The sequence below is a fragment of the Dendrobium catenatum genome, unplaced genomic scaffold (genome assembly GCF_001605985.2).
Source record: "Dendrobium catenatum unplaced genomic scaffold, ASM160598v2 fragScaff_scaffold_898, whole genome shotgun sequence".
Taxonomy (NCBI): Eukaryota; Viridiplantae; Streptophyta; class Magnoliopsida; order Asparagales; family Orchidaceae; genus Dendrobium; species Dendrobium catenatum.
Window position 1 is genome coordinate 703542 of NW_021319360.1, and position 13115 is coordinate 716656.

Sequence of the window (13115 nt, forward strand, 5' to 3'; positions counted from 1 at the left end):
TAACAAAGAGGGAGGGAGGGATTTTCACTTCTATATAACTGTATATCCTGAATTTTCTAGGCAAGCTATCTTACAGGTATCAGCCAGATTATGGCAAGAATATCTGTCCCAGAAAATCTGTCCCAGAAAAAGACATCACTCGCTCGCAAAAGTTCGCCCTTTTTAGTGACCAGGGGGCCCTAGATTTAAGAAGTATATCATTATTCGGGGCTCTTCGAGTCGCAGGATGATCCTAACAAGAAAAGGTTTGTTTCCCCAACCTCGCCCTTGACACGACTTACCCCAGGTTCGAGAATGCATCGTCCAAGCTTACCGCTTAGCTTGCTCCATTAGTAAACGAAACCAAATCCTTGAATTCGTCCTATGATTACTCATCCTCCATTGAGCTCGCTTGACGAGCAACTGCACGGTATGACATTGAGGATGATTTCTCAAATGATTTGTTATGAGATGCCACTTGCCATGGGACTAGTGTGTAGTGTTGTACATGTGTCAATTTCTATCCCAAACTTTTTGTCTCCTCATGTAGCCTTTTCTGTGGCCCTCAAACCCTTATAAATGTAGAGTGATGATAACAACAAAGGGATCCACATCTTGCTACAGATTTTTCCTAGAATCATTAATTTGTAATCTTGATTAAGATAATCTAAGATCTTACTAACTTATTCTTCTCTATTCCTTCCCCCTATTTTCTTTTCACCCATTATTTACTGGCAAGTTGACCATTAGCTTACCAAGTAAATTTACTAGTAATACTCGATATCATCCATCAGACAAATTTGGATCTAACATCCTCTTAAGTGTGGTGAACCTGGATTGATGCCCTAGACTCAAGCGACCACAACAAGAACCCCTGAGAATATGAATAACACATAATTCACTACCCTACAGAACCTGAGGGATATGGAGTACTCTTGAAAACAATCAGGGGGGCCTTAAGCAGCCACACGAGAAGAATGTAATCGGAAGACATGCCCGAGGGATCATCCGACTTAGCAGCCCGAGAAAGACGTTCACACCAAGTACTCGCCTCTGCATCTATAACTAATCCCACTCGCACATGGACGAGTGATGAAGAATATATCCTGTTGGCTAGGCGAGCTAGAAGAGAAAAAATAGAGCTAGCCAATGCTTCTTAAGAACAATCATCTAAGTGAAGCCACCCCATGAATTCAAAGTACCTCACTTAGAGGCATATAAGGGCAAGACTGATCCCTCTAAGCATGTGGCTACATTCGAATTTATGATTTCCCCATTGGATGTGGACGATGCACTTAAGTGTCTTTGTGGACGATGCACTTAAGTGTCTTTTTTTTTTTGCCACACTCAAAAAATGGACACTCATGTGGTTCACTCACCTTCAGTGGGAGTGATCACCTCATTCTCCTAGTTCAAACGAATGCTCATAACACAATTCGCCAGTGCCCAAAAGCCCTTGAAGAGCTCCGCTATGGAAGGGAGGGAAATAGAGTTCTCCCCAAAGATAGAATGGATAGACAAACCAGTCGACCACATGACCACCGACGCCCTTATTATAGAGGACCCCTTCTCAACAAAAACACTTAAGGATAATAGAATTGCCAACACCCAGAACAAGGGAACTTCCTTGGGCCGTTCGCCCTTACCATGAGGAGATTCATCATGAATCTCCCATCCATCCTACTTGCACCCCATTGAGGGCATCAAAGACAAAACTCGTAGAATCCATTCAAAATAAGAAGTTCTTCATACGTTCACCGCCAATGAAAAGCACCGTCAACCCTTGAGACTCTGTGCCTTCCATAAAGATCATGGCCACGATACGAAGGAATGTAGCCATCTTCGGGGTCCCGTGGAAGAACTAATAGAAAATGCAAAATTAAAGCCAAGGAATAATTCTATGGAAGACGGTGCCAACAAGCCAATACGGACCTGCTCAGTACATATAGCTAGCATGGTACCTGCCGGAACGACCTCCATGCAAATTCCAAAAAAAAGCACAAGCAAGAGAAGTCCACCCAACATTACCTTGCTGAGCGGCAATAACCGATGTTGTCCCCATCACTTTTTGTTAAAAAGATAAACTAGTCGGAGGAAATCCTCACAATGATGCGATTATCGTCAATGCACCTATTGCCAATTACTAGATCGACAACATCTCAATATATACATGTAGTTCGATCAATACCATTTTTAAATCCGTCTTCAACAAAATGAACATGTTTGCTTCCCAGGTCGTCCCTGTTATGGGACCTCTATATGTATTCTCCGGTGAGCGTCAAAACACCAAAGCAATACTCACCTTGCCAATCACCTAGGGGGAGGGTGATAACCAATACACTGCCATGGTATACTTCATCATAATCAATGCACCATCAACCTATAACGTTATATTTAACATACCTCTATTAAACACCTTCAGGGAAGTGGTTTCCATTTACGACATCGCCGTAAAATTCTTGGTAGAAGGAAAGGAGATAATTGTGAGAGGGGACCTCACCCAGTCACGGACCTACTACCTGAAGGAAGTTGGCGAGGTAGCAACAACCTCAGAAGAGTTCCTCTACTTGGACATAAAAAGGGGTCCAGTGTTGGAAACCTCTGAAGAAATCGAAGAAGTAGTAGTGGTAGAAGGAGAATAAGATTGAACCCTCAAAATGAACACCTCCTTTAGCAAGGAACATCAAGAAGATCTCATTCAGGCCTTGATGACCGACGTTGATGTATTTGCATGGACATCTTCAGAGATGCCAAGCATCAACGAAGAAATCACATGTCATCAACTTAATGTGAAAAAAGATGCTCGCCCCATTAAGCAAAAAAATAAGAAAGATGTTCTCCATACTCGCGGGACCAATCATTGATGAAGTTGAGAAACTTAGAACCGCATATTTCATTCGCAAAGTTTAGCACCCAGACTAGGTGACAAAAAAATGGAAGATGTGCTTAGATTTCATGAATTTGAACTCGGCATGTCTAAAGAATTGACGCCCTAGTTGACTTGGCAGTAGGATACTTAGTAATGAATTTTCTAGACATTTTCTATGGCTACCATTAGATCTGAATGCACCTAGGTGACTACGAAAAGATTGCCTTCATTACGGCGGAATGATTATATTGCTATAGGGTCATGCTCTTCAGATTAAAAAAATGCGGGGCGACATATCAAAGGATGATGGATAAAATCCTTAAAGAGCAGAAAAGGTAAAAAACATTGAAGTCCATATAGATGATCTCTTGGTGAAAAGGAAGTTGCTTGACCAACACATCAAAGTCCTGAAGGAGATATTCGTCACACTCAAAAGGTATAACATGCATCTAAACCCATTGAAATGTACTTTTAGTGCATGATAATGAAAATTTATAGCTTTTTTAACTCACAATAGAAGGTGTCAAAGTCAACCCTAACAAAGTGGGAGCCATCTTAGACATGAAATTGCCTCTAACCCCCAAAGAGGTACAACAATGTATTGGGCGAATCGTTGGGTTAAGTTGTTTTATCTCCAAACTTGGTGGAAGATGCTCGTCGTTCTTTAAAGTGTTGTGGAACACAAAGTGGTTCTCTTGGAACGAGGACTATGAAGCGGCATTTCAATAGTTGAAACTCTTTCTTACGTCGCTGCCCCTCCTCCAAAGATTGTTACCAGGAGAAACCTTGCTACTATATCTTGGGCGACGAGGATGCGATCGGCTTTGTTCTTGTTAAAGAAGAAAGAAGGAAACACTAACCCGTGTACTATGTAAGCAAAACACTTACGGGGTTGGAACCATGATATCCGAGCATGGAAAAGCTCGCGTGGTCACTAATCTGCTCAGCAAGAAGATTGCGACTATACTTTCAAGCTCGTCCAATTCACATTGTTACAAACCATCCACTCAAGGCCATACTTGTTACACCCAACCATTTTGGGAGATTGCTCAAATGGGTGGTTGAGCTCAATCTCACTCAATTTCATGATCCTTAAGGCACTTTAATATTAAAAGAATATTATATGATCAAAATAATCAAGAAGAGTTGCCCAATAGAATTTCTAGGAATTTTAGCTAAATTTATTAAAATTTTACTACAAAAAACTAGAAATAAATTCACATTATTCACATAAAGGGGTCTTAAACCTTGACTAGAAATTGAAAAGAGTTTGGTGGTCTGAGGAACACTAGAGTTATGTCTGACATTTAATGACAATGAACACTTATTATTGCTCAATCATCATTAACTTAAAGTTTTTTGTCCATTATCATCCATGTCTTGTTGCCTGACGACCATCATTTAATTTAAGTTGGCCGACCACAATCGTTATCTAACTGCAATCTCTTAACAATTGTTGTCTAACTATTATCTCTAACCTCCATCGCCCAACTAATGATGCCCCCCCAATTTTATTGCATATTATCTCTAATAACATTGATGCACTCCATCACTAATAACATTGATGCACATTATAAACATAAATGCTAACACCCATCCACTTAATAACTCGCTTTCACCAAAAATATCAACGTATGTCACAGCTATAACATTAATGAATATTATGGATAAAAATGTCCTTATCCACTAATGATGTAGTTTTTTTATCGCCAATAACATCAATGTAAACATCACTTAATTATAAGGTTGATAAATGTCATTGATCTCGATGTCAATGCCTTACTAACTATGTCGCTCACTATCATCAACATGTTGATACACACCATCAACATCAACTATTGCAATCTGGAAGACCGAGTTTTTGTTTTTATGATTACAAACATTAGTGGAGTTTACTAGTTTCTCGCACTTGTTATTTTTGCATCAACATTGTATAATCTATTGAAATAGAAATAAATTAAAATGTTTTATTTAAATAAAAAAAATATTATATTGAAATATAACTAATAGTATAGTACGAACATCACTTCATACTAGACTATCATTTGTAATCAAGAAACAGCGCCACCAATCATATTTAGGCAATATTTTAAAAACTTGAAAGTTGGTATATTCGTATAGTACGATACCAATCATCCTGTACGATATTTAAGATGGCTAGAGAAAAGTGTGCTAGAGCTACGGCGGGGGGTTCCTCCCGATGACCTGTCAACGACTGTTCGTTGAAGCAACATACAAGGAGGCCTATCATTGCTATGAAGCGGCAACCATCACTCCTAGAGTTCTAAATCAAGACATTCTAAACTCTCAGGTAATACATCTGTTCATAGGCATTACACTTCAGTTTCTACTTACATTAGCCTTTCCATTCAATTCTTAACTTCTTTTTTTATTTTTTTTGCCTATTTAAAATCAACAAGGGCATTGCATTGCAATCCTATGTTTATAGAGACCCTGTAGAAAGCACTTATCAGGACTTTAACCAATTCTTACATCATTCCACCCCTGGCCAAAAAGCTCACACCGTCCTCTCTATAGTTGACTACAATTGGAACGAAGTCAGTGTCACCCTTAGAAATACCCATGAACTTTCACCTTCCGTTAGTGTGCACAATTATCCAAAACACATGCATTATTCAACACATTCTTAGGAACACAATTATCCCCAAAAGCAAGTGATAGGGTCAACTTCAATCCTCTTTTATCCATCGTCACCTACGTTAATATGACGTACAATGCATTCAATGGAGCAGACTTGATTATCCATTACATTAAAAATCTTACCAGCATTAGAGATCCTAAGGCCCATCACAAGAAAAATCTAGCATTATGACATCTTATAACCTATGTTCTAGAGAGAAAATACAGGTTGACATAGCCTGCACCATCCGATCACCTCCTGATTTACTACTCCGATAGCTCCTACCTACTCTATAGTGATAGACATCGAGCGGGACGTTATGTATCAGACTCCAAACAAGAGGAAGGTGTATTGGCAGAGGCACTTGCTCAAGCACCAACACCAGCACTTGCACCTGTATTTCTGCCACATTACTATGAGATGTTGATTGAGAGATTCAATTGATTAGAGGCACACTTTGATAAATTCAACAACAACGGCAGCAATACGAGGCCGATATGATCTGGTTTGGTGATTAATTTACCAGGATCCATAGTTATTTCCAGCTACCACCTCCACCTAATCAAGGTTCCTCTTATGAGTAGTGTATATCATTGTATGCTATTTTTCTCTTCTTATTTGTTTTTTTTTTATTGAATTTGCTTTATTATGTTATTTTGTGTATATGTTAGTTTTTAGATCTCTTTTTGGTGATGTTAAAAGGGGGAGTAGGAAGTTATTGATGTGTACGTTCTGTTTTCATCATTAGTGAAATTGTTCTTGCATTCAGTATTTATTGTGCTTATCCATTTACAATAAATAAATAAATAAAAATTTAATTATTCTCCATATTTTTTAAGCTATCACTTAGTAAGGGGGAGAGTTTAGGAGAAAAATAAAATTTACTTTTAATTCAACTAACAATATTTGTCATCATAAAAAGAAAAAGATTATTACAATTTAGGAGCCTAAGCTTTTGTTTTGATGATTAGAAATCTTAATTGAGTTTACTTAGTTTCTCCTACTTGTTATTATTTCATATATTTTTGATGTGCACTAACATTTTAGGTACAAACATACACCAAGCACAATCAAACCAAAACCAACCTTACAAATCTCTATATAATCAATTTCTTAAGATCTCATAACAGCTACTAAATAGAGATTTGTACCCATTTCTCCCTATTTAATTGCAAAAGAATTTAGATAAAATGGAATGCCATGAAAGTCTCCAACATGCCCATCCTTGTCGATGACAAGTTTAGTCATAGGTTATGATGCCCACTATTATGAGATTCATCTTCCTTATTATGGGTTATGATGCTAACTCTCACTCTTAAAGGAATATCTACTGTGGGTATTTTAGAAATTGGTAACATCCATAGGGCTTGGATATTCATACAACAACAATAACTATATCAAGCCTTTATCGCACTGTGGGATTGGGTACATGAATCCTTTTCCTCCATTGTGCCATGATAAAAATTAAATTTTCATTTAAATATAATAAAGAAAGGTCATTTCTAAATTTTTTTAACCAAGTCTTTTTAGGTCTATCTCTACCTTTTTTAACATAAGTCAAATTTAATACATCTACTTTCCTAATCGGGTCATTGAAAGACTACCGTTTTATGTGACCAAATCATTTAAGGCAACTCTCTCTAATTTTATCTTCCACGGGAGGTACTTCAACCTTTTAACGTATATGCTCATTTCATATCCTATCTCTAAGAGTAATGCTCCTCAGTCACCTAAGAATCCTCATCTCTGCAACACTTAATTTAACATTATTTTTCTCTTTTAATGGTCAATATTATGCACCATAAAGCATTGTAGGTCTAAGCACCATCTTATATAATTTCTCCTTAAGTTTGAGCGAAACTTTTCTATCACACAACAAGCCTGATTCATTCCTCCACTTCAACCATCCAACTTGAATTCTATTAATAATACCCCCATCTATTTCACCATCACTCTGAACAATTGATCTAATATATCTAAAATGTGCGTTCTTATTAATGACTTGATCACCCAAAGTTACAATCCCCAAACTAGATCTATTATTACTAAAATTACACTCCAAATATTCAGTTTTAGATCTATTCAAATGAAAGCCTTTAGACTCTAAGGTTGACATCCATAATTCAAGTTTACCTTCAACTCACTCTCTAGTTTTACCAACAGGAAGAATATCATCAGCAAAAAGAATACACCAGGGTACAACATCTTGCAAATGTCTAGTGAGAACATTTATGACTAAAGCAAAAAGATATGGGCTTAAGGATGATCCTTGATGTAATCCAACTAAAATAGGAAAATACTTAGCCAACCCATCTTGTGTCTGGACATAAGTAATAACTCTAGCATACATATCTTTAATGACTTGAATATAAGCATTATTAACCCTCTTTTTTTTTTTTTCTAGAACTCTCCACAATACTTCTCTTGGAACTTTATCATATGCTTTCTCTAAATCAATAAATATCATATGTAGATCCTCCATATTCTCTCTATACTTCTCCATCAAACCTCTCAATAAATATATAGCTTCCATAGTAGACCTACACGACATGAATCCAAATTGATTATGAGAAATGTTATTATCACGCCACAACCTATGCTCCATAACTATCTCCCATAGTTTTAAGGTATGACCCATTAACTTAATTTCTTTATAATTCACGTAATTTTGTGCATCTCATTTATTCTTAAAAATAGGAATTAACACACTCATTCTCCACTTTTCTGTCATCTTTTTAGTCTTAAAAATAATATTAAAAATTTTAGTAAGCTAAGAAATTCCTTCTTCTCCTAAGCATTTCCACACCTCTAGTGGGATATCATCAGGTCCAACAACTTTTCCACGTTTCATTTTTTTAAAGCCTCTCTAACTTCGGTTCTAATAATATGCCGATAAAAACAAAAAATCTTTATTTTCAATTAGGATTCTAAGATCACTAAAGTCAATCATATTCTCATAATCTTCATTGAAGAGTTTATAAAAATATGTCATCCACCTTTGATGAATATCTTTTTTTAATAAAAGAACTTTTTGATATTTATTCTTAATACACTTAACTTGAACTAAATCGTTACTATCATATTTTTGTTTAATTAACTTATACATATATCTTTCACCCTCCTTAGTATATAATATATTATATAAATCATTAAAAGCTAAAATATTTGCATCACATATTACTTGCTTAGACTCTTTACGGACCTCTTTATATCTTTCACAATTATAAGATTTTTATATCTAAACCAATTTTGATAATAAATCTTCTTATTTTTTATCTTTTCTTAAACGTTTTGATTCCACAACCAATTATTTTTACTATTAAAAGTTTTTTCATTTGATAATCCAAACACATCTTTTGTAATATGCTTAATATCACAAACTACTTTTTCTCACATAACATTATCTTTCTCATGCACAACAAAAATATTAAGATCTAGTATCTTATTCTCAAAAATATTTTTATTAATATTCTTTAAATGCCCTTATTTAATCCTAGAACAACGTTTTGTTTTATTTGTTATTTTTTGCCCTTTCATCTTAAAGTCTAAAACTAAAAAAAATAATATTGTGTAGATAAACTTTTACTTGGAATAACTTTATAGTCTTCACAATCTAGATAATCTATTTTTTTTATAAGAAAATAATCAATCTGAGTATTATTATATCAATTCTTATAAGTAATGAGATGCTCATATATTTTCTTTAAAAATGTTTTAACAATTACAAATCAGAAGCTAAATAAAAATCTAATATGATCTTATCACCTTCATTAATCGCTCCAAGCCCATAGCCACCATAAATACTTTTAAAATCATCTACCTCTCAATCAACATATCCATTTAAATCTCTTCCAATAAATTTTTTTTCTTCAAAAGATATCTTTTGTATTAATTTTTTTTTAAGTCATTCCAAAATTTTAATTTTGAACTCATATTCAAACATACTTGAGGAGCATAAGCATTTATGCTATCAATAATCTTAGTATCAACAATAATCTTAAAAACTATAATTCTATATCCAATTATATTAGTTTTTACAATATTATTTTTAAAACTCTTATCTATAATCACAATACATCATTTCTAGTACAACTCTTACCTTAAATCATAAACTATCATTCCCTTTAGCCTTTTCTCCAACTTATTTAATGTCCAGAATGCATAGAATATTTATTTTTCTATGAATTATAATATCTATTAGTTTTATTAATTTACCTATAAGGGTACCTATATTTTAAGTTCATATCATAATTTTAGTTTCATGAACTGACTTCTTTATCCACATCCATCCATGATGTGAGAACCCTTACCTATTTAACACTACATCAGGGCACCACACTTGTCGTTGTATTCATGCCATACAACGTGTTGCTTCCAGAGAACACCCTAGCAATAACACAATGACTAAAAGATTCATGTCATGATTATTGAACAAGTTTTACGCTGGCTGTCGACTATCTAACACAACCGTCTATTTTTCTCATTTAGAACTTTGTTTTTTAAAAATTTTTTATTTTAAAAATTTGTGTTTTTATTTTTATTTTCCTCATCCAATATTTGGGACCTAACAATAACAAGATTTAGGACTTGGATATTTCTAATTATAAACTTCTTGTCAATCCTAACCAATTATGCAAAGTTTCTACTTTTAATGCCTGATTTTGCTACTAATCTTTCTCAATTTCCATCAATCAAGCTTTCTTATATTTGGTACAATGACCAACCTCACAATCCCATTAAAATTAAACTGGTATGGGCTTTGCCAATTCTAGCTAGATTGAACAATTCCCAATCTCTTGCAATAATGTCCTCTCCTTTGATCTGATCACTCACCTAACATGAAATTCATTGATATTCATGGCTCTAATCCTCATAGATTCATATTCAAGAACTTTTGCCTGAAATGCAACAACTTCAATACCATCGCCAATACTATTTGGATCAAGTATATTCAATGAGATCCTATTTGTTATCCCTTCACTAATATTAATGGGGAAATTCAAAAGATCAAAGACAACCAACTCAAAACCCACTCTTTTTTAGACTCTTCATGATGACCAAGCCTTGATAGTTGAAGGTATTGTTAACAATGAGCAGTTTTCTTGCCTTTCCTTTATCCAAGCTTTTTTGACCATCTAAAGGCCTAGCTAAAGCTTCATTTGGAACGGGTTTCTCACTGCTTCTTAAAGTAGTTTTTTTGTACAAAAATTTTATTTTTTGTACTAAAACGTTGCCTCAAGTAGTAAGAAAGCCGTCTCAAAAGAAACCTAAGGCTAAGTAACTTTCTAATGGGAAGAGTTCATTGAGAAACTTTTGCATTTCATGGATTACCTCTCCTATATATTTGAGAAACTTTGCAATGAATGTCTCAATATCACTCACCTTTTATACTTAATTGACCTATTAATTTTTTGTAAAGCTTCCCAAATAAAATATTAACTAAGTATTTACTTGCATGGAGAATTTCTCTACTTTATCTTGTTTCTATATTAAACCCAACGAGTGCTCTACCATATTCTTAAAATGCACAACTAAGGATTCTTTAGTGATAGTTTTTTTAAAGCAGCTGTTTAGTACAATAATTAATTGAACTTGAAAATTTTATAGTAAAAAGTTGTTTTAAAAAACATTAAGAAAGATATCTTAAACGAAGTCTAAATTTGAAGCTTTGGTAACTACTTGGACTCCAACTTTCCTGTTGGATTTGTTAGCAACCCGAGAACTCCCTTTGTATGGAAAAATTATTAGGTTCGGACACCTGACGTAGCTCTATATCCGGATGCCAATAATATGTCGCCAAGTGCTCTTATTTTTTACCGTGCGGCCCGACGACTCGACCCAGAACGAAACTCGGTATTGCTCTGTTTGGGAATTACTAGGTATTGCTAGGTATTGCTTGACAATAATGAGAAATATTGCTTTTTAAAGACCAATACCTAGCAAAACCGAGCAATACCTAGCAAAATCGGGGTATTGCTAGGTATTGGACTTAACGGAATGGTATTTATCATTATTGCCGACCAATACCGAGCAATACCCATCAATACCTAGCAATACACAAATCAACAAATACATAGCAATACCGGGTTCGGGTCATCGAGTCGCGCGGTAAAGAGTAAGAGCACGTGGCGACATATTATTGACGTCCGGATGTAGAGCTATGTCAGATGTCCGGACCTAATAATTTTTCCTTTGTATGGAAGTCGAATGTTGCAATCGCTCCGACGGTTAGAAAGATAACTCTATCTTTTGTTAGTTAACTCAAACTAATTAAAACACTTTATATTGAATCTCATTGCTTATAGGAACCATGCAACTTTCTTTCGTAAGTTTATCTCTATTAAAATAAAATGCTCCTCCAAATTCTATGACCATGCAAACACTTCCAAGAGAAAAATTGAACTCATCTCTTTGGCTGATAAATTTTTTTAGACTTTTGAGTCAATTAAAAACAAATTCACACAAATAACACAGTAGAGATGCCTCATATTTTTATCCTCATCAGTGATTTGAAGGCCAAATATCATTTATTTACTTATATCTAAGGAATCTATTTAGTTTTTTATAATTAAAAAAATATTTCAAATTAAAATTCAAAAGTATTATTTGATCCTCATATGACTAATATGGGAATTGAACATGTATGATATGCTACTTTGCAAATGCATAAGCCTAACAATTTTGCATAGAATAAGTTGTGAAACCATGAAAAAATTTTTCTTATGAAGTTGCTAGTTTTTAAGAGTTTGTCCGCTCTTTTTTTTTTTTTTTGGGCGGGCATTTAGGCACTCACACACACATCACATACGCAAGACTAGAATCCAAAATATCTTAGTTGATAACTTAAGCTCCCAACTAATAGACCAAAAAGAATTGTATAGTTTGTCTGCTCTCAATTTATAATATTGTCTAGTTCTCACCTAAAAATGCTGAGCTTAATTTCTTTCTCTCAATAGGCTTGTTAATAATTGAAATAAAAAGAATTAGTTTCCACATTTTTGTCTATTTTTATTTTTCTTTTATAAATTCAATGGTATTATCATGTTAGTTATTTACGTTTTTTTGTCTAAAAATATTAAATTTATACATTTTTTATTCCTTTAATTATTATTATTATTATTATCATCATCTTAATATTTAATTATTTAAAATTGTCTATCCTAAAAAAAATTGGTTCCACTCCCTATAGATATATGCCATAAATTACGGCTAAACACTGAAACTCTCATTATCATGATTAAACTTTAATTGAATTTAATCTCTGATATATTAAATAATTTTCAGAATTTAAATATTACAAAATTTACTAGATTTAAATTTAAAAGATTTAACTGGTTACAACACATATCAATTCTTTAAATTCAGGATTTAAATGTTGTTGAGATGAGGATGCTCAGATTGATAAGTGGACTTACTCTTAGAGACATGATACAAAACAAGTATACCTGGAAAGAGGTTGTAGTAGTTCCAATGATAGATAAGTTTAGAGAGAGCCGTTTTTAATGATTTGGTCATGAAAACGTTGGCCTTCCAATGGAGAAATTATTTTGTGCGGATATTGGATGGTCCATAGACCAACTAGAACGTGCGACATCATCCGGTACACAACAGTACCGAGCATAGAAA